General features: G+C 38.9%; 1 long non-coding RNA gene across 3 annotated transcripts in view; it reads left to right on the top strand.

Moving 5' to 3' along the window:
* LOC127701730 (uncharacterized) overlaps nucleotides 1–24686 on the top strand; it is a 384212-nt gene that overhangs the window by 190328 nt on the left and 169198 nt on the right. The gene's annotated exons all lie outside the window — the stretch shown is intronic.

The following is a 24686-nucleotide window of genomic DNA, read 5'->3' as shown; positions in this document are numbered from 1 at the left end:
AGTAAATTACAATAACTACTTGACAAACAAGGTTTAGTCGTGATCTAAACGAGTCTTTAAACCAGTCTTAAAAGGGCAAGAGAAAAAAAACTGCTTCTTAGTCAACCAAGTCGACTGTAGACCTCCTTGTAGTCTTATCACTATCTGCACTGCCTCCTCCATCTCCTAATGTGCAGATACATTACCTATCGATGCAGATAAACGTGCTACCCTCGGACATCGTACACAGGAGTACCATAATCTCAGCATTGGAGTTTGCGAAACATCCACCTAACCGTCAACGTTCAACGCTACCCAGTCATTTACTTCAATGATGAGCCTGTTTCTCCTCTACAAGACCTATATAGTCATACCCGTGACACCCCTCATTATTTTTCTGTAGAAGCCATGGAATAGGCCAACCCCCCTGTTTTTAACATTTTTTTTTCAAATTTTGAGCTCCATTTTCAGATTTTTGAACATAGCGCCCTTCGATACCTTGCGCAAAAGATGCGCCTGTTTCTCTTCTACAAGACCTATATAGTCATACCCCGTGACACCCCCATTATTTTTCTCTAGAAGCCATGGAATAGGCCAACCCCGCTGTTTTAACAATTTTTTTTCAAATTTTGAGCTCCAGTTTCAGATTTTTCAACATAGCACCCTTCGATACCTTGCGCAAAAGATGCGCCTGTTTCTCCTCTACAAGACCTATATAGTCATACCCCGTGACACCCCTCATTATTTTTCTCTAGAAGCCATGGAATAGGCTAACCCTCCTGTTTTTAACAATTTTTTTCCAAATTTTGAGCTCCAGTTTCAGATTTTTTAACATAGCGCCCTTCAACACCTTGCGCAAAAGATGCGCCTGTTTCTCCTCTACAAAACCTATATAGTCATACCCCTTGAAACTCCTCATTTTTTTCTCTAGAAGCCATGGAATAGGCCAACCCCCCTGTTTTTAACATTTTTTTTTCTTCAAATTTTGAGCTCCAGTTTCAGATTTTTGAACTTAGCGTCCTTCGATACCTTGCGCAAAAGATGCGCCTGTTTCTCCCCTACAAGACCTATATAGTCATACCCCGTGACACCCCTCATTATTTTTGTCTAGAAACCATGGAATAGGTCAACCCCCCCTATTTTTTACAATTTTTTTTTCAAATTTTGAGCTCCAGTTTCAGATTTTTGAACATAGCGCTCTTCGATACCTTGCGCAAAAGATGCGCCTGTTTCTTCTCTACAAGACCTATATAGTCATATTCCGTGACACCCCTCATTATTTTTCTGTAGAAGCCATTGAATAGGCCAATCCCCCTGTTTTTAACAATTGTTTTTCAAATTTTGAGTTCCATTTTCAGATTTTTGAACATAGCGCCCTTCGATACCTTGCGCAAAAGATGCGCCTGTTTCTCCTCTACAAGACCTATATAGTCATACCCCGTGACACCCCTTATTATTTTTCTTTAGAAGCCATGGAATAGGCCAACCCCGCTGTTTTTAACAATTTTTTTTCAAATTTTGAGCTCCAGTTTCAGATTTTTGAACATAGCGCCCTTCGATACCTTGCGCAAAAGATGCGCCTGTTTCTCCTCTACAAGACCTTTATAGTCATACCCCGTGACACTCCTCATTATTTTTGTCTAGAAGCCATGGAATAGGCCAACCCTCCTGTTTTTAACAATTTTTTTTCAAATTTTGAGCTCCAGTTTCAGATTTTTGAACATAGCGCCCTTCGACACCTTGCGCAAAAGATGTTCCTGTTTCTCCTCTACAAGACCTATATAGTCATACCCCTTGACACTCCTCATTATTTTTCTCTAGAAGCCATTGAATAGGCCAACCCCCCTGTTTTTAACAATTTTTTTTCTTCAAATTTTGAGATCCAGTTTCAGATTATTGAACATAGCGCCTTTCGATACCTTGCGCAAAAGATGCGCCTGTTTATCCTCTACAAGACCTATATAGTTATACCCCGTGACACCCCTCATTATTTTTCTCTAGAAGCCAAGGAATAGGCCAACCCCCCTATTTTTAACAATTTTCTTTTTCAAATTTTGAGCTCCAGTTTCAGATTTTTGAACATAGCGCCCTTCGATACCTTGCGCAAAAGATGCGCCTGTTTCTCCTCTACAAGACCTATATAGTCATACCCCGTGACACCTCTCATTATTTTTCTCTACAAGCCATGGAATAGGCCAACCCGCATTTCTGCAAATGTGTATTTTAGTTCAATTAAACAATGACATCAAAGGTGCTATATTTTACAGGGAAGGACTACTTTTACATACGTTCTAAATTGAAGTGGGTGCATTGGTGGTCTTACACCTACAAATAATCCGTTGACAGATGCAGATTTACTGTGGTACTGAATATTAGCCTAAAAAGAGATGTGACTAGTTTTATCAATGGATGGGATAAATACCATTTCATGATAGAGTTGAAATTGCAATATTTTGACGGAATTTCTGTCTTTTTAAATATTTTTCATTTAACGGCCGTTGCTGTCTTATTCATTTTTTCGGTTTTTAGATATATCGCCTTATTGTTTGCTGGCTTATTGTTCGCTAGCTTCAGCCTGGTAAATAGCTCTAACGGTAGCTACTGCCATGATCTTAGATATCGAATGAACACAAAATATCTTTATCTTATGTAGGATTATTACACAATATTGATTTATTTCTCGAGGAGACATCAAGAAAAGATACCTATTATAAAGTTGTAAATAAGATGTGTGTGTGTGTGTGTGTGTTTGTTTTTTGTTTTTTTTTTGGGGGGGTGGGGGAGACAACAATGACATATACCACTACACATGAAAGAAAACAGACCAATTAATGGTTCTTAATGTGAAATCATCTGTTCCAAGGATAGTAGAATATTGCCTACAGATGTACAAATATGGAGAAAACAAGATCAAATAATGAGATTTTTCTTTCACATAACTTTTGAAAGTAGTTTTGTTTCTGACTAGAACTATGGCGTGTATTATGGTCAAAAATGCATATTTGTGTCTTTACATTGTAACTATATTTCCGCATTTCATCAACTAAATTAACTGATATCCGAAATCCAGTGTTGGTGGTACAGATGACTGACATAAATTAACATAAAACTATTTGGGAAATATATATTGATGCAGAATCAGCTTATTCTTTTTTATGTTTCGTCGCACTGCTTTTCTTATTTTCAATGTGACTTATAATGCACCGGCTTTGTAACACGATGCTGCCACATGTGCCGACGCAGGAATTGCTTACCCTTCAAACTGGCCCGAGTTTATCTCCGGTTTTTGTCTCGCTTGGAAAGCGAGACATAGGGATTGCTTTTCCAGTGACGGCGACGTCAACGACGGCGTCAACAACTGTTAAGTTTTCTGCTTAAGTTAGTTTGATAGGATTTACTTGTGATAGATCATTAATGATATTTAATATAAAGTTACATTACTATCCGTACATATCAGTTTGACGACTGTTTTGAGTCCTTGTCACTTAGGTCATGGTCCAGTGCCTTTGAGTTAACTAACAATTTTAACAGACAACTATGACATATAAAACTACACATAAAGCTAAAAATGACTAACACGACCCCTATCTGTTGACACAGATATATATCTCGCCTATCGGCATAAAATCAGAAAGACAATCTGATGGACAGCAACATTGCTTATTAATTCAGTCGCTGGACCATATTCAAGTGCGCAGGGCTTGAAAATGGTCGACAACGTGAGATGCACAGACAGTAATGTAACTTTATAGAAAATATCGTTTTCTATTGTATGTAGTTCCTATCAATCTAACTTAAGCAGAAAACTTAACATTGAAAATTGCTAATAAATTCAAAGTCACTGGACCATGTCCTAGGAGACAGGGCCTCAAAATAGTCGTCAATCTGATATGTACTGATAATAATGCAACTTTATACAAAACATCATTGATCTATCACAAGTAGTTCTTATCAAACTGACTTAAGCAGAAAACTTAACATTGAAAATTGCTAATTAATTAAAAGTCCTGGACAATGACCTAGGATGTGGGCATCAAAATAGTCGTCAAACTAATATGCACTGATAGTAATGCAACATAATCTACTAGTATCACAAGTAGTTCCTATCAAACTGACTTAAGCAGAAAACTTAACATTAAAAATTGCTTATTAATTGAAAGTGGCAGGACTATGACCTAGGGGGCATGGCCTTCAAAAAGTTTTCAAACTGATAGCAATGCAACTTCATACAAAATATCATTGATATATCACAAGTAGATCCTATCAAACTAATTTAAGCAGACAACTTTACATTTAAAATTGTTAATTAATTCAAAGTCACTGGACCATGACCTAGTGCACAGGGACTCAAAATAGTCGTCAAACTGATATTTACGGATAGTAATGTAACTTTTTATTAAATACCATTAATGATCTATCACAAGTAGTTCCTATCAAACTAACTTCTTTTGATTGAGTTAAGCCATTTCAATTGATATTTTATAGTTTGTTTTCTATGTTGTGATGTTACACTATTGTTTCAGATAAGGGTGAAGGTTTGGTACCATCAAAACGTTTAAACCCGCTGCAATTGTTTGCACCTGTCCTAAGTCAGGAATCTGATGTTCAGTAGTTGTCGTTTGTTGATATGGTTCATACGTGTTTCTCGTTTCTCGTTTTTTATATAGATTAGACCGTTGTTTTCCCCGTTTGAATGGTTTTAAACTAGTAATTTTTGGGGCCCTTTATAGCTTGCTGTTCGGTGTGAGCCAAGGCTCCGTGTTGAAGACCGTACTTTGACCTATAATGGTTTACTTTTATAAATTTTGACTTGAATTGAGGGTTGTCTCATTGGCACTCATACCACATCTTCTTATATCCAATTAAGCAGAAATCTTAACAATTGTTCACGCCGTCGTTGCCGTCGTCGTCGCCGGAAAAGCAATCCCTATGTCTCGCTTTCGAGTCGAGACAAAAACCAGAGATAAACTCGGGCCAATTTGAAGGGTTAGCAATTTCTGCGTCGGCACATGTGGCAGCATCGTGTTACAAAGCCGGTGCATTATAAGTCACATTGGAAATAAGCCGCCGTCGAGAAAAGCAGTGCGACGAAACATAAAAAAGAATAAGCTGATTCCGCATCTATATGTATTTCCCAAATAGTTTTATGTTAATTTATGTCAGTCATATGTACCACCAACACTGGATTTCGGATATCAGTTAATTTAACTACTTTCAAAAGTAACGTGAAAGAAAATCTCATTATTTGATCTTGTTTTCTCCATATGTGTACATCTGTAGGCAATGTTCTACTATCCTTGGAATAGATGATTTCACATTAAGAACCATTAATTTGTCTGTTTTCTTTGATGTGTAGTGTTATATGTCATTGTTGTCCCCCCCACAGACACTCACCTTATTTACAACTTTAATAGGTATCTTTTCTTGATGTCTTCTCGAGAAATAAATCAATATTGTGTAATAATCCTTCATTAGATAAAGATATTTTGTGTTCATTCGATATCTAAGATAATGGCAGTAGCTACCCGTTAGAGAGCTATTTTGCAAAGCAATGTCAGTCAAAAGTTTGATCAACTTGCTTGTTTACTTTGTTTGGATGTTTGCTATAGTATTATGATTAAGATTGGTACCTACATGGAGATAAAGCATGACAGGTGGAGTTTATCACTGTCACAATTTTACAAGATTTTATTGGGTAGCTAATTATATTATTTGGAAACAGATTGAAACCCCTCTTGTCCATTGTCCTCAGATGTCAATCTTACAATGATTGATCAAACTTCCTTACAAAGTTGGCAAGCAATTCATGCACACATTTAATAGACATGTATTTGTATAATAGCTCTAAGGCTCTAAGGCAAGTGAGGCAATTGATTGCCGTGCATGGCATAAACTGTATGAATAATAAAAAAAAAACCCAGAAATATAACAAAAAAAATAAGATCATATTAACACTTTTAGTGTTCATAGTATTCATGATGAGTCGAAGAGTTTGATTTTGTAAAAATCCGATTAATTGAAAACACCTAAGTGAACAACGGAGTATCCCTGATCTCTTGTTTGCCCGAGGGTATTCTGCTGTATCATTTGTGAAATGCCGTAAACGAAATATTTAATAACTAACGAAATATTATTGAGTAAACAATGAGAATTCAGTGTTTCAGTCATGAAACATATCTTTTTGTTGTTTTGCTATATATACAATGACTATGAAAACATGCGCCATATAGACCATGAGCAGTTGGCACTTTTAGTTGTCAAGTATTGTGCATGGCTGAAAATCATTCGTTTACCTGTACTCTTATTATCAGTAATGCATATATCTTGTTTGAAGAAATTTTTTCATGCATGGGGTCTATTTTTCAGGTTTAATGTTTTAAAATTTGAACAATAGACAGTCATTCTCCAATTTATTACATATAAAATGGATATAAAACATGTCATACATTTTGCGGAGGACAGCGAATTATCCACTAAGAACTTGCTAGTAATTTAACCAAGTCCAAACAAGAAAGTAGCAATACACCGTTTCTTGATCTGGACATCACTATAGTAAACGATACCCTTAATACAAAAAAACATGATAAGAGAGATGATTAAATTTTCAAATTGTTGATTTTCCTTTCCATGACGGCGACGTTCCATTTGCACCTTCCTATGGAATTTATATTTTTCAGTTGGTTCGCCTTGGTTTGTAGTAAGGTACTGCTTCCGATAATGTGAAATAACGTAAGATTTGCAAGAATTCTAATGTTACGTCCTTCCGGGGAGAGAGTAAATGCCACATTGTTTCATGTAGGTGGGCATAATTTGCAGATATTTAAACTACGTAAGATTAACCTAGAGACTATTATTACGTAAATATAGCTTTGTGCTATAAAAAACCTTTAATTAAAGAAATTATAGAAATTTTGCTAATCTTACGATATATCACATAATTGGAGCCAGCACCTTGTAGTTAAGTTTCGGGCTTTCTTTCTCACAGAAAAAAAAAATACAACAAGGTTACAGATATCATAGACATCTAAAAACATTATCTAAATTTGATTTTAAGTTAAATTTTGTCTTCAAATTAGTAAATATGGTCTTTCGGTAAAAATATTCAAGCTTTGATTGATTCTGGATACTCTTTTAATATTTGCAGGTTGTTGATTTGTCTTTCCTATTTGAATCGTGAGCTTGCTTTCAGTAACTGTGAGCATTTCATTGTGGTTTCAAAGTGGCATTACGCTAGTAGTAGTACCAGAAAAAATAGTAGTTGTTGTAACAGAAGTGTTTTTCTTCACACGGCGAGTCAGAGTATCTCTTTTTTCAAAAACCTGCATGTATCCGCTAATATTAAGAAGGAAAATAGTTGAGAGATTTGGCCACATGATAAAAAATTTCTCTGAAAAGAAACTGAAGCTGCTGCCCAACGTCCGTCGTGCTGCTCATCACAATTTAAAATATAGTACTAAATCATTGTCTGTAATAAACCGTTAACGAAAAAGTGAAAATGGAATTCATCACACTAAAAATGAAAAAAAAACACAACTGTTTTATTAATTTTAAACACAGTTCTAACCTTAACATGTATTATATTTATGTATAGTATGAAATGATCTAGTTTCCGAAATGAGAATTCATCGAAATGAGAATTCATAATAAATGTTATATGAATTGTGCTATGAGGGGGACCGGACACCCTCTTTTCAAACGTTAGTAATGATAATTAATATATACTAACTGAAGTAAAGGACTTCTGAGACTAAGTTGTCACTTGAAATGTATGGGTTATATAATCAAGAATTAAATCATCGTTCTGTATCAAGCATCCGTGATGATATTGATATCTGTCATGGTCTTCACGCGTTTTATCACACCTTAACAGAAAGAACGCGTCCGACTGTTGTAGATAACTGTAAAGTGTACTAGTATATGGTATTGCTTTTTCGACGTCTTGCTCCGAATCAACCCTCAACCAACTTAACCCACCGAGCAGGTGTCTCGTGTTGGTACGGGTGTGGTATTAAAAAAAAAGCCATATTATATACATTTAATTATAAACTTATATTGACATATAAATATTCTCTGTATAAACTGGGGGCCTGGGTGGCCGAGTAGTCTAAGTAGTCAACTACTGTATCACTAGCCAGTCAACACTGAGGTTGTGAGATCGAACGGGGCAGGTGCACTCGACTCCAATCTTATTTGAATTGGATTGTTAGTTTTCCTACCGAAGGTCGGTGGTTCTCTCCGGGCACTCCGGCTCCCTCCACCAATACAAACTGACCGCCACGAAATAGCACAATAGTGTTGAAAGTGGCGTTAAACACCAATCAATCAATCAATCATTCTTTATAAAAGGTATTTCATACTTAATGTATCAGACCGTCATAGTTATAGAACAAAAATTGCCGAATTATTTATTATAGAACAATATAAATACACTGTTATTTTCGTTCTAAATGAAAGTTAATGCGACGTCGTAATTTTATCAAAGTGACAGATCTTGTAGCAAAAAAAACAAACCAATCCATAACCGTTTTTTTTTTTTTTTTAAATTTGAATCACAATAAAAAAAAACCAACAATAATCTGTTTACACTTAAATCTAGAATCTACCAAAAATAAAAAGAAATTCAATCAACATTGACAATAAACAATATTAAATTCAGAAACTCTAGAACTGATGCGCAACGCGTTATGGTTTTTCGGCCCCGGAAAGTATAATTTTGAAACTGTAAAATACTTAATGTTTCAAAATTTCGAAAACGCATTTTTAGTAAATTTTATTGCATTATTTGAGGATAGAATAATGCCTTATCATGACAAATGGGAGACAACTCATGAACAATATATATTTTTGTTTTGCTTCTTTTAAAAGAAAACGATAACATATATAATATTTAGTTACTTAAAAACAGCATAAAATAAACAAAAAGATATGAAGTTCGCGAACATACTTTTTTCAATTATTATGAGTTACAATTTATGACTAAAATCAGCAACGACCCATCGAAACAACATCTGATCCAAAAATTTAATAACACTTTTACATATTTAGATGATATATTGGCTCTCAATAATGACGACTTCAGTATGTACACTAAAGAGATTTATCCTGCCGAACTGACTTTAAATAAAGCTAATACTAACAATGAACACTGCCTTTTCCTGGATCTTGATATCTATATCTTTAACGGGAAGCTTAATACCAAAATTTATGATAAAAGAGATGATTTTTCATTTCCTATTGTTAATTATCCATTTTTAGATGGTGACGTTCCCTTGTCACCATCTTATGGTGTTTATATATCTCAACTTGTTCGATTCGCTCGTGTATGTAGCAACGTATTTGATTTCAACGAAAGAAATCTCTGTCTTACTGAAAAATTATTACACCAGGGTTTTCGATATCACAAACTAGTCAAAACATTTACTAAATTTTATCATCGGTACAAGGACATCATTCGTAAATATAAATCAACATGCAGACATCTTATACGTTCAGGTATTTCACATCCAATATTTTATGGTAATATTCTTTACAAAGCACAAAAATATCGGCATTAGTAGTAGAAAAAAGCCGATTCTGCGGCACTTTCATTTTTCAGGGTAAAATCTAGCATAAATCCAACTCTAAATTTTTACAATGTAAACGGACCAGCATCCCAATTAGTCTTAGGCAAATGTGTCTTTTACACAAAACCCAAACACCTTAGAAGGAAGTATTCCTCCATTTGATAAAAATAAAGGGATGGCATCCTATATTATGAAAATGGACCAGTTCAAAGATTTCTTTCTTGAGATGGAAATGGAAGATAGCACCCCAACTCCCCAAAAGCAGCAGTGCTGTAGCAACCCCAAAATGGAAGATATGGACGAAAGGACCCAAATGTGTCAACACTGTGATACGGAGGTGCGTCAAAATATTGAGAATGATACTGCTAAAGTACCAAAAACTTGCGGCGCTCCGCTGAAAAGGAAGAAGGGTCAGTTTTGCAAGAGTAAACCGGGAAAAGATAGGTTCTGCTGGAGACACAGCAGAGAACCACGCCAGCAGGTGGAGGAGGAGCTGAAGAATAACTCAGTGTTTGGCAAAACCATGGAGAACATCCGCAAGAGGATCGATGTCCGACTGGTCACCACCGAGAAACAAGCACTGAAGCTTGTAACCAAACCCAACTTCGATCGAAGGGTTGTGTTTCACGAGAACCTGGCAGCCGTCCACATGAAGAGGACCAAGCTCAAGTTCGACAAACCCATCTACTTAGGGGCGTGCATCCTGGACATCTCAAAGATCCTGATGTACGACTTCCACTACGATTTCATGCGGAAGACGTACGGTGACAACGCGCGCCTACTATTCACAGACACTGACAGTTTGGCCTATGAGATCACAACAGCTGATTTCTACAAGGACATCACCACACACATTCGGGAGAAATTTGACACCTCACACTACCCAGCCGGTCACCCCTCTGGAATTCCAGTCGGTGTGAACAAGAAGGTGATTGGTATGTTCAAGGACGAGTGTGGTGGTAAGAGTATGACTGAATTCGTGGGGCTCCGACCTAAGTTATACTCTTACAAGATGGATAATGATGGCACCACCAAGAGAGCAAAGGGGGTCAAGAGGAATGCGATTGAACGCAACATCACATTCGATGAGTATAAGAGATGTCTAGACACCCAGCAAGAGATTCACAAGTCAATGAATATTTTCTGAAGTTACCGCCATCAGATCTACACCAAGGAAATTAACAAAGTCGCTCTCTCGGCCAAAGATACCAAGCGACACATTCTCCCCGACGGAATTAGCACCCTTGCTCACGGACATTATAAAATCGAGGAGCAAAACTGCCTGCTATAAATAAAGTATGGGTAAAACTCAGAAAAGAATGAAATACCTCGAGGTGCACAATTTAGTTCTTCCCCACAAGCCTCTGTCGAATAAGGAATTGGAGAGAGCCGTCACAGCCTTAAGAATCCCAAGTTTCAGAGGGGTGTTTATGCGAGATACCCTACCACCCTGCCCGCGCCGCATCGAATGTGGAATCTTGAATCACGATAGCTGGGAGGGTCCTGGAACGCATTGGACTTGCTGGTATAAACGTGGACCGGTACAGTATTACTTCGACTCTTATGGATTGCCACCACCTGCAGAGATGGTGAACTACTAACAGCCTGAAATTCGATATAGTACCGATGAATTACAGCAGCGAGGCTCGGTGGTGTGTGGTCACTTTTGCCTCTTCGTGTTGAAAGTGTTGGCGATTGGAAAATCGCTGGAAGATACAATCTTCTCACTTTATAAATAAATGGATAATATTGGATCTCATGCAAGAAAGCGCGCATCCCTTTGGCGAATGCTGCAGGATTTGGATATGAACGACAATCGCATTACTAGCCTAGGATATCCCAAGGACAGCTCGGATGCCGAAACAAAACGGTGGGTGACCCAACAGTTGAAAGACGGTATAAAAGACAAATGAGCTATAGCTAAAGGCTGCGCTCGAAGCAATCTCGAAAGAGCTTGAGAATGGAGAAGAAACGTTTAAACGGTATCGAGAAAGATGTGGCGAAATGCTTGCCTTCGACCGGGGGAAGGGTAAATGTTGAAATAGATATGCTGGGACACCCAACCACCAATCTCCCAACTCCAAAATCGGCCTATGAACCTGTGACTAAAGGCTGGTACGCAAAGAACTGGCAGGAACTTGTCATGAGCCTCACCGGTAAGATAAACGATCTCGAAAAGAAGATTAAGAGAGGAAGGTCACGGCGCGAGCTTGATGTTGTGTTTGAAGGGGATAAACACATTGATAGGATTAAGGAACTCTTGGGGTAACCTCAACAACCTTTCCCGTCCTGATTGAAAGGAAGGGAAAGCTTGAAAGCTTGACATTATTGTACATCTGACTTTTGATCCAAGAGTTAAACTCTGCAGGATACCCCCTCCATTTTACGTAGAGCTCCTTGGATCCACCTCTGGTTTGCCGGCGCAAGACTTTCTCGATGCGGTAAACGGCTTGATCGGTTTTCTGAAGCTCAGGCTCGTAAAAGGTTCCGTGGATTTCTTCCTCGTTGAAATCTTCGAGGCGATAGGTGGGCGGCTGCGTACCCAAAACTTGGGAGACGGTGAACACCTCTTCAGTCCACCTGGGTGTGTAACCATTCTCAAATGTGCCTTTCTTCTTAGTAATTCGAACCTTACCACCTATACGAAACCGTGCCTGCTGCATGGGAGGGAGGTCTCCATACAAATTCCAATACACCTTGTTTTCATGTTCCTTGAGGCTTGCAATCACAGGAGTCAATTTAATGGATCTTTGTTTGGCGATGTTGTACTGGTGAACAAGATCATCCAAAACATTGATGTAGGTGCGTGTAGAGTTGGCCGAGAAATATATGAACATCTTCTCTTTCATGGTGCGATTCCAGCGCTCGACAACACTCCACTTCTCCTCATTCTCAGTGGGGTAGAGCACAATATCATGCTTTTGGAGCAGCTGCTTTACATCCTTGTTGTAGAACTTGGTACCTTTGTCTGTCCACAATTTCTCGGGAACGCGCTCCTTGAACACTGCTTGGAAGGCATCCCGCACCGTCACACCTTTCTTGTTCTTGAGAGGTATTCACCAACCGTATTTGGAGAACACATCAATAATGCTAAGCATGAATTTGAATCCTTTGTTGTCACGAGAGAAGGCACTCATGTCAACGATATCAGCAGCCCAAGTTTCATCTATTCCATCCACCACCACTCGACGCCTCTGAAACTTGCGTCGAACGGGTTTGTGCAACTCCTCAGCTAACTTATAGGTCCAGCGAACTTTTTTTTTTTAACACCCAGCCCGAATCGTGTTTTGGTACCGATGATGGGTCTGACGATGCTACGATCCATTCTTTCTCGCAGGGTGGGATTGGAAATAGTATCGAGTGAAGCTAGCATCGCTTTGTCACAGATGGAGTTTCGTGAAGCGGTATTCTTATGCTGAGCATAGCAGAGATCGTGGTGATATGCAGCCTGATCGACTCGATTGATGGGTTTGGACCAAGACTTCGGTGTACCATCGGGGAGGAGTCGCTTGCTAAGCTTAGTTCCCGGTCCGGTGAAATTGTGTCCGGGCAAATGCATTTCTACAGGCAACCGGTTAATCATCTTGTTCATGAACCCAGAACCTGTGTCAGTGATAAACTGGGAATTTTTGGCACCGCAAACCTTACAGTGACCAACCTTCCTCGTTGCTGGTCACTGCCTCGCCTAGATTCACAGTGTCCGTCTTCCTTCGACATATCACACAAAACATTGCTTTCTTTGAAGAAGACGTTGAAAACCTTTCTTACAGCGATTATACCCCCAAGAGAAGCTACCACTATCTCCTACCACAGCGATCGATCCGAGGGTTGATCATTGGAAAATCGGATTGTGGTAAAACGACTCTGCTCAACAACCTTCTCCTGTGAGATGGATGGCTTGACTACGATTGATTGTATGTGTTTGGAAAATCGCTTCACCAACCCATCTACCAACTCATGCAGCGGGCACTGGGGACGGGATTCTCGAAGGAAGATGTCCGAGAACTTCTCTCCATTAAAAACCACTGCTCTCACTCGTTGATCGATGTGGTAGAAAATTTCCCACCACCTCTCCGGCTAAGTGGTATCGAAACCTTCTTCTTTGAGCAGGGAAACGATGTGCCAGATCCTCGAGAGCTAGATCCCGCCCGCAAAAATCTGATGGTAATCGACACTTTGAATCTGAGCAAGCAAAATAAGTGTGAGGATTACTACGTTCGCGGTCGCCACAATAATGTTGACTGTTTTTACCTATGCCAAAACTACTTCAAACTGCCTCGACAATCGATCCGTGAGAATGCAAACTTTATCTGTCTCTTTTAGCAAGATGCTAAGAATCTCGATCATATCCGGCGCGATTACTGTAACGATCTTACCAAGGAAGAATTTGACACTCTGTGTAACCATTGCTGGTCCAAACCTTATGGATTTGTTACCATCGATCTCACGAGTCCCAATTCGGCAGGGAAATACCGATGCAAATTAGATGAGTTCTATGAGGTATAAGATAAAGAATGGATCAGTTCGAAGATTTCTTCCTGGAATTGGAGTATGAAGACACAGACGAACCCCAGCCCTGCAAGTTCGAGTGGCCCTGCAAATGCAAGTTCGAATGGGATCCGGTCGATATGAGGAGTATGTGTTGGAAGTGTGGTCGCGTGATCACCCGCCCGATCTATAGCGGCGGAGGTAATTCCGATGCATGGAACTCTGGCCGCCATTATGGTAAGGTGGAGCGATTTTCTCAACCCCAATGTCCCATCAAGACGATTCGAGGTCACCAGTGTACACACCCATGCCGCACTGGTAAAGTTCTATGCCGCAGACACTTGAATCTTGCAAAGAAAAAGGGGGCTGCAACGGTTACAGACGATACCTCTAGCGATTGGGAAAGGTTCTGAACCTTCCCCAGGCGCTTGGGAGCGTTTCACATCACGCTATAGGGCGTTCACACCAACGCTATGGGGCGTTCACACCAACGATATGGGGCGTTCACACCAACGCTATGAGGCGTTCAGACCAACGCTATAGAGCGTTCACACCAACGCTATAGGGCGTTCACACCAACGCTATAGGGCGTTCACACCAACGCTATAGGGCGTTCACACCAACGCTATAGGGCGTTCACACCAACGCTATGGGGCGTTCACACCAACGCTATGGGGCGTTCACACCAACGCTATAGGGCGTTCACACCAACGCTATAGGGCGTTCACACCAACGCTATAGGGCGTTCACAACAACGCTATAGGGCTTTCACATCAACGCTATAAATAAATGACGTTTATCAAGATTACCGACCCTAAGCAGCGTGAGGCGCTTGCCAGGGAGTTGCAAGACACCAAGCGAAAAATTCAAGCCAGTAATATGCAGCATCGTGTCGACAAGATTGTACTCAGCCTAGACCTTTCCAAGGTGTTCAAGCCTATAGTTGAGGCTCAGCGAGAGGCAGCTTCACAGATCACCAAAACGATTGCAGACCTTCCTGCAGCGGTGCCAGCCCTCCCTCCTCCACCCCCTGAGTTTGCCAATCCATTACCTATCAAACCGGCTCCAGGTGCCACATTTGGACTTCGAGCGGAGGAGTATCTTCATCTCATGACAACGAATGATGCCGACCATGTTTTCGGGCTAAGACCTGAAAACGGTAAATTTTACATTGGGGATGCGTCCGTTTCCATTGAAGGAGATGACATTTTTGTAGATGGGGTGCGATACAAAGGAACGCTTGGATTGTGGGAACTCATGATCAAGAAACGTCCTGAAACATTTGAGCCAGAGGACTTGGACGCCTATGAAGACATCCTGAAAATGTCAAATGCAATGTATAAAAATTATGATCCAGCGTCTGGGCTCAAATCAAGTGGGAGCTCCAAATGGAAGGGCATCGTGTCGCATATATATAAGAAAAATAAACAAGGTAGTGGGCTGCAAACCGTGTTTCTTCATTCCAACTACAAGCAGCTTCTCGATCGCTTGGAACTGTGTTCCGTAGTATACCGAGCAGGAAATAATGGTGTGCGCAACGAAATTGTGTCGATTATCGATGCTATGAAAAAGGGTAGACATATCAGCATCGAGGAATATAAGACGCTTCATCGTAGCATCCTATAAATAAATTTTGCAAATCAAGAAAGGTTACGCTCGAAAGTACGCCTACGGTGGTAGAGGACTGTTTGACACAATCGCCAGTTTGGCTGGACGCATGTTTACTGCCTCTGCCGCCAAAACCCTAGGAAGTAAGGCCGTGAATGCTGCCACCAATGCAGCCTTGAAAGGTGTTGCAAAAGGGGACTCCAAAACCGTTGACCATGTGGTTGATAAAGTGACTCGCCCCAGAAAACGTAGTAAAACCCCTCAACAGTCTAGTGTTCAGCGCAAGAGCAAGTTCGGTTGAACAATCTAATCTCCGGCTCTGGTATCAAAACCATCCACGACTTCGTCCAACGCTATAAATAAATACATTATGTTTGACATCCTTACAATCACCGAAGGGTTGACCTTTGACGAAAGTCTCCAGGAATATCAGATTCGAGAATACGAACCACAAGCCGGTGCCCAGCTGAACAATGCCGGTGCTGAAATCCGAATCAACATCGAAACCCAGGATTTGTTCCTACACCCCGCCGAGAGTTATCTCGTGATGGAAGGTCGACTTCTCAAGAATGATAACACAGCATATGCCAATGTCGATCTTGTGTCGCTCGCCCACAATGGTATCATGTATCTCTTCAAGAGCATCAGTTATAGGCTTTCCGGTCAGCAGATCGAACATATTAACGACCCCGGCATCGCCACTACTATGCTGGGAATGTTAACCTACCCCGACGACTTCCCCAAATCGCAGGGTCTCAACCAACTGTAGTATAAGGATTCTTCCACCGATGCCGAGGTTGAGAACACTGATTTGCATTATCACCAAGCCCACCAACAAAGGATCGTTTTCGTTTGCCATCCCCCTAAAACATATTTTTGGATTCGCAGATGATTACAACAAAATAGTGTACGGGTTCAGGAACGAACTCTAACTCGTTCGCGATTCAGATGCCAATGCCATTCTGAGAGCAGCTGCCGTCAGCGATGCGGCAAAGATCATCCTGAGTGAACTATCGTGGTTCGTCCCTCACGTCACCCCCTCAGACGAAAATAAGATGCAAATATACAAAACCATCCACAGTAAATCCAAGATCCCTTGTGGATTTCGCATGAGACAATGCGATTCCATAGCCGTTCCCCAAGCCTCACAGTTTAACTGGCGCCTAGCTGCCAAGAGTGGTCGCGAAAGCCTAGATATATCATCGTTGCCTTCCAAACCGACAGAATTGAAGTGGTGACCAAACCCATAATGCTTCCGTATTCGATCACTGTCGATCGCGAAATATTCATGTCACCCTCAACGCTGAACGTTATCCAGCAGTCGACTATAATGCAGCTTTCAACGAAAATAGGATCGCCAGAGTATTTAAGGAGGCCTCTCACTTCAGAAAGAAATTCTATAACATGGACACTCTCCTCAGTAATGGTGGTATCAATCCCTCCGATTTCATCGACTTGCACCCCTTGTTTGTGATTGATGTGAGTCATCAGTCTGAGCGTCTCAAAGAATCCATGGTGGATATTCAGATCCGAGCAGAATTCGCCCGCAATTTTCCAGCCAACACCGAATTCGAAGCGTTTACACTTGTCATTTCCGACAGAATCCTGCAGTTTGAATCCGATGGTCAGAAGATGAACGTCGTGTACTAAAAGTAAAAATGAATAAAATTCACCTACAACTCCTCTTTGCCAGCCGCCCTGCCAAAGTCTATGCGATCGTGGTAACGGCTGGTAAACAACTCAAGGAGCAGTATGACAGTATCGAAGAGTGGAAGCAAAAATATGTGACAATGGTGTACTATGAATAAATGGATAACGCATTGTTGCAGCAAATTGCTAATAACACCGACCCCAAGCATGGGTTTTCCTTCGTCGTCTCTGGAAACAATAGTCAAATCCTTACCCGGTTCAACCCCCCACTGCATCTCAAGGATTCCAAGACCTACGAGATGGCATTGGTGAACCTGGAAACCTATAACTCCATCCCCAACATTCATACAGGTAACAATTCCTTCCGCTACTCCCCCGACGATGGTGACAACTGGCTTCCCATCGCACTGAGCACAGGTTCCTATGACATCGAAGACATCAACAATGATATCCAGCGGCAGCTACGGCTCAACAAACACAAAGCCAAGATTATTATCGATGCCAATCGAGCAACCCTAAGAGCAACACTAACTCTTGCCAGGCACTACCAAGTAGATTTCAACGTTGTCAATAGCATCAACACCGTCTTGGGATTCGAGCGGCAGATTTACACGTTCGATATGATCACAGACGGCTATATGGAAGGGAAACACATTGTAAATATCATCAGCATCAACAGCATTCTGGTGAATAGTGATATCATCCATGGAAGTTATGTGAATGGTAGACAGCAGTCTACCATCTACAGCTTCTTTCCCGCAGACGGTCCTGGTTTGAAGATCATTCAAACCCCCAAGAATCTAGTATACTTGCCGGTGACCTTGCGAACCATCAATCGCATGCAAACGTATCTCACCGATCAAGATGGTAGGCCCATCGATTTCAGGGGTGAACATCTCACCATCCGCTTTCATCTTCGTGAGGTATAAATAAATGACTTATTACGAACATGGTTTGAACTTGACAAAAGGTCAAGCTGATAAACTACAACGGGCTGTCAAGAAAGGTTGTCCGGTCTCCATTTGTTTGTTCCACGCAAGCCTGCAAGGCGAACACAAGATGTGGCTCATCTCTGGGCAGGTTCAAAAGATTACCAAGCTTCTCCAGAAAGGTACTGGTGGTATGAATCTGGACCTGAGTGCCGCCCAAATGAAGGAAAACATGCAAAAAGTGGCACTTCCAATGCTAGCTAAGACCATTCCACCTGCCTTGCGTGTTGGAGCCTTGAGCGGTCTGGGCGGTGTAGCCATCAACAAGGCCTTAGGGTCTGGATTGTACATGAAACGTTGTGGGTGTGTTTGTACCGTGACAACTAGTGGCAACGGTCTCTACTTCAAACCCTCAAATGCCCGGATCACCTATGGTGATGGACTCTACTTGAAGCGTGGTCAGCAATTCCACGATGGAGCCGATCTGATCTTAGGTGCTAACAGCCCCTTCAAAAACATTCCCCTCCTCGGTATGCTCCTATAAATAAATGGAAGAAGTAGATTCTGGTAAGCAAAATTATCGGGAAGCTAGTATCGAATCAATCGAGCGAGAACTCGACTCCGAAAGGCATAAGTACAAGCAACTATCAAAGATCTACAAACGAGTGAACAAAGTGGTGTCTTTTGCTATGGGAGCCTGTGCCATACTCAATGTCATTTGCACCACCGGTACACTTAGCACCGCCGCAACGGATATAGGTGCCGTAGCATGCATTCCCTTGAGCTCACTAGCCGCCTTGAATTTGATTGGAATGGTGGTGTTAACGGTGCTATCTAAACGTATCCACAGGAAACGTAAGGAGCATGAAGACAACTTGCGACTATCAAGAACCTACTAATCCAAGGTCGAAGCTGAAGTAAGCAATGTATTAGAAGATGACACTATTGACGAGTCTGAATTCGCAGGTGTTGTAAAATACTTAGAATTCTACTAAGATGAGAAAGAACAGATGAGAAAGCCCTCAACCACTTTTAGCCAGAACCTCACTGCGCATGCATCCTAAGAAAGCGACCGCCCGTCCCATCAATGAATTTCCAATCTGGGGAATTACCTGGAGTGGAAATTTGTTCAAACTTCAAACAAAGAATTTTGACCAAAAAGTTCGGGAAATTTTTTTTTAATTTTTTTTCGCAAAAATTAAAGAGGCTCGGGAAATTTTTCTGATAGTGTCAAAAAAAGTCTGGGAATTTATTTTTTTTTCACAAAAATTAAAAAAGTTCGGGAAATTTTTCCCGTAAAAATTAAAAGGTTCGGGAAATTTTTTTTTCACAAAAATTCAAAAAGAACACAAGACGCTTAAATCGATTTGATATAATATACATGTATTATGCATTACACAGATATACAAAGCATTGATTATTTGATAACGAGCATTACCGCTAGAAGAACGTCTCTAACTTTGCGCCGAAAAAAAACCCCGCCTCATCACTCCGCTACGCTGCGCTCGAGGCGTTAAAGAACAAACACATTTCCAAACCCAGCTCTTTTGCTGGATTGGGAAATTTTCGTCGCCCCACCCCCTAGTCCCGATTTTGTATTTACTTCCTCACAAGATCGCAGGAGAAGTACTCCTGTTTGGTCTTTTTACTAACTTTTAAGCCTGTACTTCTCACGAAGGCTCCTTCCAAGGGTTCCTTCTCTCTGTTCAGTTCACTGCAGGCCCACACCCTTGTCGTTTCTCCTTCTCTGTTTTTTAAGGTGAAGATCTTACTCCTCCCAAACTTCCCATTTACTTCTACCACTTCCAAGATTTTATAGATCACCCAGGTTGGGAGTTCCTTCCATTTCAGGGTGTCCAGGGTCTGGTCCTTTGCCTTTTCCTCGAAAACATTATCATTAATAAAATCGTTGTCTACGATTTTTGGACTTCTGAGTTTCTCCATCTTTTGTACGAAAGCCATATTTTGTTTCTACCCTTAGGATTACATCCCCTTTAAGGTGTCTCTACAATTGTTTACAAAAAGCCATATTCTTGTTTCTACCCTAAGGCTAATTAAGATGCTGGTCCGTTTACATTGTAAAAATCTAGAGTTGGATTTATGCTAGATTTTACCCTGAAAAATGAAAGTGCCGCAAAATCGGCCTTTTTCTACTAATGGCATTCACCTCAAAAGCTAACCAAACCTTTAAACAGACTTATTCGGAAAGGATATAGTTACGATACTGTTGCCAAGTCATTAAGGATTGCATATTTTGGTATTAATATTGATTCACTCATAGGGTCTTTGCATCGGAAATACACACTTATTCTAAAACCAGTTGTTGGCATGATACGGGTTATGTTCTCATATATTTTATGATGGTATGATACTAAACCCCTAACGGGAGGGATTGTACTTGATTTTCATGTGATGAATTAAGACATTATCTTTCAATTAGTTTAATTGAGGTCTGGAGCTGGCATGTCAGTAACTGCTAGTAGTCCTTTGTTCATGTATGTATCATTGTCATTTTGCTTAGTTTCTTTTGTTATCTATTCTGAAATCGGACTCGGATTTCTTTTAAACTGAATTTTACTGTGCGTATTGCTATGTGTTTCTTTATTCTACCTTGGTTAGAGGTATAGGGGAGGGTTGAGATCTCACAAAACATGTTTAACCCCCCGCATTTTTGCACCTGTCCCAATTCAGGAGCCTCTGGCCTTTGTTAATCTTGTATGTTTTTTAATTTGAGTTCATATGCTAAACTTATTTAAGGATATTCTAAAATCAATTTAGGGTATGCTAAAATGCAAAAAAAAAATTAAAAAAATAAAAAATAAAAATAATTAAAAATATTTTTTCCCCAAAATTTAAAAAAACACAAATTTCCCAAAAAATAAAGAAAAAAAAAATTATTGCGCAGCAACATCAGTGTTAAAAAAATGTTGCACTGAAAATTCTTCATTAGCATTTTTAATTTTACATCCCGGTTTAAAAATGAGTAAAGGAACGCTTTATAAGAACTAAATTCGTTATCTTGGTGTAATCAGGGATGTACGAAATTTTACACCGGTGTTGAAAATGCATATACCCTTCGGCTGCGCCTCAGGGTGTATGAATTTTCCACACCGGTGTAAAATTCTGTACACCCCTGATTACACCAAGATAACTAATATTATTATGTTGACTATATATAGTGAATGATCTCTTGGTGATCTACATTTGTCATGTCGGGGTTCTTTTAAAGCTTAACAAACGCTATTGTGGGTTTTGTTCCGCTTTGTTGAAGGTCATATGGTGATCTTTATTTGTTTACATCTAGGTCATTTAGTGTCTGCATATACACACCACATCTCTTTATTTTTATATAGTGCATGTGATAAATTAAATCCTAATGCATACATGTGATGAACTATTTATTATAATATACATCAAGGTATATGGGTTGATGCTTTTTTGGCATATTACTCATATAGTTTCTATCTGATATGGGGTTTTCTCATAGTTGAAGGACGTTTAGTGACCTATAATTGCTTATATCTTTGTCATTTTAACTCTGGTGTCTTTTTTTTTATAAATCTTTATTTTGTGTTTCTTCACCTCATACAAAAAGCATATTCATTCTTTCTATTAAAGAAGGATACAATACATGTTTTATAATTATGACCTGTCAGTGTCAGCGCTAATGTTATACATATTAAAATCAAACAAACAAAAAAAAAAACATTAATTAACAAGTGAAACTGCGAGCTACTGCTCACTGATGATACCCCCGCCCAAATATTTCGGCAAACAGGAAGTTGTTGAGTGATGAATCTGAAAACGCACCACACAGTATAGCTGACTTATATAAACCCTGAAACCAAATTTCGGAAATCCTTATGATGTAGTTCCTGAGAAAGATGCGACGAAAAATATTCATGGGACGGATGGACGGACTGACGGATAGACGGATGGACGGACGGACAGAAAGAGGTCAAACAGTATACCCCCACTTTTTTAAAGCGGGGGTATAATTATATTCATATATGATTAACATGATATTAAATAAAATAGATTATTATTGACTCAACATACTTGCACTCATAAAAACATACAGTTACATTTTTTGTTGTTATTTTCTCTACAAATGAAGAAAATATACATTATTTTCACATAAATATAAATTTCAATCAAAGACTGGAAATCCTATTAAAAATGATCTAAACTCCAACTATCATAACATAGTAATACATTATAAGTCTAACATATAATGTATAAAAACAGTGAGACCCACGTGGTCTTTCAATATCCATCAATTTAATAATCTAGTAGACTTTGTATATATACAGATGCTATCAAAAGGATTTCCCAGAAAAATGTCATCTTCGATATGTACGGAGGGCTTAAAGTGTCACTTTTCAAATAAAAATCGTCAAAATAATAAAAAAAAATATAAATGACATCAACAGGAATTTGGGTAAAGTTTTCGTCTTCTATGTTTGTAGAGGGCTCAAAGTGCAAGTTCGATATTCAAAATATATAGTGAAAATCTACCGGAGATCGCTGAAAAAAAACAGTGAGACCCCCTGGTCTTTCAATATCCATAAAATTTAATAATCTAGTAGACTTTTATATATACAGATGCTATCAAAAGGATTTTCCAGAAAAAATATCATCTTCGATATGTACGGAGGGCTTAACGTGTCACTTTTCAAATAAAAATCGTCAAAAATTCAATTAAAAGGGCACAGGGCGTTGGCTAGATCTTTCTGATCTCTCAATTTTCATAAAATTATGCAAATAGTTAGTTTATATATAGATATAAATGACATCAAAAGGAATTTGGGAAAACTTTTCGTCTTCTATGTTTATGAAGGGCTCAAAGTGCTAGTTTGATATTCAAAATATATAGTGAAAACCTACCGGAGACCGCTGAAAAAACAGTGAGACAACCCTGGTCTTTCAATATCCGTAAAATTTATAAATCTAGTAGACTTTGTATATATGTAAACTTGGATTAGTTCTTGTTTGTTTTTTTGATGGTATATAGCTATTGTAGCTGGAATGAAAAACCAATTCTTTGTACAATAAAAGATCTTTATTATTTGCTGGTCAATGTCAAAGTGTATACATAATAAACAATAGATAATAAGTTCATACATATATAATTGAAATAAACATTAATTATGTAAATCGAATGCATAATAAGATAAAAATGGAACATATATATTAATGTGCTGATGCCAAATAATGCCAACATGAGTGAGACAAGGGCCTCTTTTTGAATTTTGATAAGTGTTGCCATGGTAACCAAATTATTCACTTTAAAACTAAGTTAATTTTAATGATTTGTAAACTGAACATTATTACTTTAAACACACGAGTATAAAACATTATAATTATATACAATAAAGGAATCTGACCAATAAAAATGTATATGGCTACAAGGAGAGAAGTGCGCTTTATTTTCAATTCTAGTTCTGACTGTAAACTGAACATTTATCCATGATTCGAACGCATACTTAAACTGTCTTAATTACTAAAACAATATGCATAACTCTGGTTGTTACCTTTTAGCCTTCACAGTGAATAAAATGCACATTCTTAATAATTTTGTATTTGACGCAGTGTTTATTCTTTTTTTTAAAGTGGAGATAACTCTGTTAAATACAGCTTAATACCGCTCTGTTTTTCAACATATAAACTTGAATGAAACGTACTATTTACTACTTGAGCTTTATGATCAGATTCAAATTTACTAAATAATAACTTAATAAAAATACCATTGCTAAATAATATTTACATGATAAAGCAAATGACTAACATAAGTAAGTCTAATCTTTCAAATACTTAAACAATACGAAATATCAAAATATGTGACAAAGTCGCGTTATTTAAACATTGCAATTATCTAATTATTGAAAAAAGAGGAATAAAAACGCTAAATTCAATAATAGGAAAGATAAAGACTTAAAATAACTATTTACATTGGAAAATTCTGTAACTGTAAAAATACTTTAACTTCAACTAAGCTGTTACGACTGCAACTATACCCTTTTCAGTTTATAATATCTTAACATCTAGAAAATATTCATTTAAAATATCAATGCATAAAACATGAAAATGTTCATTAAAATTATCAATTTATAAAACATAAAGTTACACTCACCTGGAATAAAAAACCAATTCTTTGTAAAATAAAAGATCTTTATTATTTGCTGGTCAATGTCCAAGTGACCAGAAATTCATAAAATACAATTTTTGTTTCATTCCCAGGTGAGGCCCATTTAGGTAAAATAATTATGTACACAAATGAAAATATCTCATAAACCCTTTCACTGGCCCCATGTCACTTAAGAGCTCAAATCTACGATATCGTGGTCCTAATCCGGACATGCTAATTCAACATATTGTCAAAGGTTACATAGTATTTGCTATCGCCTATAGGTAATATAATAAACTCTAATTTACAGCTTTTGTAAATCTTTTGTAGAAAAATGGCAAA

The sequence above is a fragment of the Mytilus californianus genome, unplaced genomic scaffold (genome assembly GCF_021869535.1).
Source record: "Mytilus californianus isolate M0D057914Y unplaced genomic scaffold, xbMytCali1.0.p SCAF_5, whole genome shotgun sequence".
NCBI classification, from domain to species: domain Eukaryota; kingdom Metazoa; phylum Mollusca; class Bivalvia; order Mytilida; family Mytilidae; genus Mytilus; species Mytilus californianus.
This window is presented reverse-complemented; position numbering and strand designations above follow the sequence as displayed.